Raw genomic sequence first — 2,788 nt, 5'->3', positions numbered from 1 at the left:
AAAAATATTTTAGGGTTTAGAGGTTAAAAGGGGGACATCGTTGTGTTCTTTTTAGCCTATGTGCATTTAAAATACCAACCCCCCCCCAGCCTTTCAGCGTGGCCTCCAGACACCCACGTCAGTGCCAGGTGTGTGAATCTCCATTCGATTCTCCCCACCCCGTATGGACTGTACTACCATGTCTATATGGCCCCGGTCCAAAAGTCCTTCGTGTAACCTTAACAAGCATTTAACATTGAAAATTTAGTCCAGGTCCACGGCTGGAAAAAAACCATTTTTAATTTTAATTGTTTAAAAAAACATGAAAAAATAAAAGAATTAGCTAAGTGTTAACACCGAGGTTACCCCCGAGAAGCGGCTTTTTAATCTAAGCTCGACTACTGCGTAGATTACGGGGTTCCCAAAGTCGAGGCTCCTCTTCCTCCTTCAATCTATATCAAGTTAGGTTAAGTCAGTATATTAACCTAAATGTGCCAAATTAGAATGAGTTACCTCGACTGTACCATATGAGAAAATGTCATACCATAAAAGATGATCCGTGCCTCAAGTCGAATGGCATTCTGGATCCGTTTTGTCTAAGTACATGTCCCCAAATATAAATGGTTCGTCTACCACATGCCATCATGGCATCGCTTTGGCTCTTCATCGTGCTTTTTCGTTTCTCCTTGACATGTGCTGCCATCATCCAGTCACGATTGTAACACGCTCTTTAATCACAATTCGTCACTTGGACAAAATGTGGCTCTATTATATTTTTCTAAGGGGTTTCCTGCAAAGAAGGTTGAGCCACATGGTTACTCATATTAATAGAACTTGTAAAATCATCTCGATCACTAGATGTCTTAACAGAATCATGAGCTTAGAGAGCAATCATTTTGTTACCTACATGAAGTACTAATTCACCCATACCAATATCAATTATAGTTCTAGTAGTTTGCTAAAAAGGGTCGACCTAGAATCAAAGGTACATTACTATCCTCATCCATGTCTAAAACAACAAATCAACTGGGAATATGAATTTATCAATTTTTACAAGAACATCTTCAATATACCTCTAGGAAATCTAATGGTTCTATCTGCTAATTGAATACTCATCCTAGTTTGTTTGGGTTTCCGAAGTCCTAATTGCTTAAACATTTTATAGGGCTTGACATTAATACTAGCCCCTAAATCACCCAAAGCATTGTTAATATTCAAACTACCAATTAAAAAAGGAATAGTAAAACTCCCTGAATCTTTTAACTTGTTGGGTAGTTTATTTTGTAATATGGATAAGCAAACAACATTTAGCTCCACAGTCGATGAATCATCTAACTTCCTTTTGTTTGCCAAAATCTCTTTTAAAATTTAATGGAATTGGGCATCTACGAAAGAGAACAAACGGTAAATAATATGTAACTTTTTTAGAAGTTTAAGAAATTTACCAAATTGTTCATTCGTGTGGTCTCTTTCGTCTGGTTAGAATATGACACTCGAGTTTATATTCTGCAGCAATCGATTTTTGCTCTTTCTGGCTTACCTCAACCTTATCGTTATTTACTACAATTTCTTTTCTCGGTTCTGGTTCAGATTCAACTAACCCTATTCATCTCACACAATAATTGCATGAAGTTGCTCCTTTTAGTTAGTTTTGATATTGCTAGGAAAACTACCTTGTGGTCATTCTGAAATTAACTTAGCAAGTTGACTGATTTGGTTTCGAGCACTTGGATCGATACTTGTTGATTTTTAAGTGCTGCTTCAGTATTTTGAAAGTGAATCTCTGACATCGAGATAAACTTCATCAACATATCCTCAAGGTTCAACTTCTTCTCTTACTGACAAGGTTATTGTTGGAAGCTTGGAGGGGCTTGTGGTCTCTGATTTCCTTGACCACCCGAAGAGAAATTGGGATAGTTCCTCCAACCTGCATTATACTGTTACTATAAGGGTTATTTTGAGGCCTAGAATTATTACTCATATAATTGATTTGTTCGTTCTCTGTGCTAGGACCGTAGGTTAAGCATTATGGATTGTTCATTCATCCTACATTCGTATCCCATTGCATCACCAGGTGTACCTGCGTAGAAACATATAAACATCAATTTCTTATTTAGTTGTTCTACCTGATTTGATAACATGGTGGCTGCATCTAAATTAAAGACACTGGTTGCTTTCATCGGCTTCGTCCTCATGAATTGCCACTGATAATTATTCAATGACATATCCTCAATAAATTCATAAGCCGCTTTGGTGTTTTATTATTCAGAGTTCTACTGGCTGCGGCATCAATTAACTGCCTAGTAGAGGGATTCAAACCGTTGTAGATGATTTGAACCTATAGCCATAAAGGTAACCCATAGTGGGAGCACCTTTTCAATAAATCATTATACCTCTCCCATGCATCATATTACGTTTCTAAATCTATCTGCTCGAAGGAAAAGATGATGTTTCTCAACTTGGTTGTCTTACCCAGTGGGAAGTACTTTAGAAGAAACTTTTCGGTCATTTGAGCCCATGTTGTGATAGAACCTCATGGTAAAGATTTCAACCACTGTTTAGCTTTGTTCCTCAACGAGAAAAGGAATAATCGTAAACGAATGGCATCTTCAGTAACACCATTAATCTTGAAAGTATCGCAGACTTCCAGGATATTAATCAAATGAGTATTTGGATCTTCATCTTGTAAACCATCGAAATGAACAAACTGTTGTATCATCTGAATAATGTTTGACTTCAGATTGAAATTATTTGCAGCAATGGTGGGTCTCACATAGTACGAGGAACCGGATCTGAATTCATAACAACT

General features: G+C 37.2%; 1 non-coding gene across 1 annotated transcript; it reads left to right on the top strand.

Moving 5' to 3' along the window:
• Nucleotides 1-2,333: 2,333 nt before the first annotated feature.
• LOC121225405 (small nucleolar RNA R71) lies at nucleotides 2,334-2,440 on the top strand. The gene has a single exon (XR_005923278.1). It is a non-coding gene; the product is annotated as a small nucleolar RNA R71 (small nucleolar RNA).
• The last annotated feature ends 348 nt before the right edge of the window (nucleotides 2,441-2,788 follow it).

This window comes from Gossypium hirsutum, chromosome A03 (genome assembly GCF_007990345.1).
Source record: "Gossypium hirsutum isolate 1008001.06 chromosome A03, Gossypium_hirsutum_v2.1, whole genome shotgun sequence".
Classification (NCBI taxonomy): domain Eukaryota; kingdom Viridiplantae; phylum Streptophyta; class Magnoliopsida; order Malvales; family Malvaceae; genus Gossypium; species Gossypium hirsutum.
This window is presented reverse-complemented; position numbering and strand designations above follow the sequence as displayed.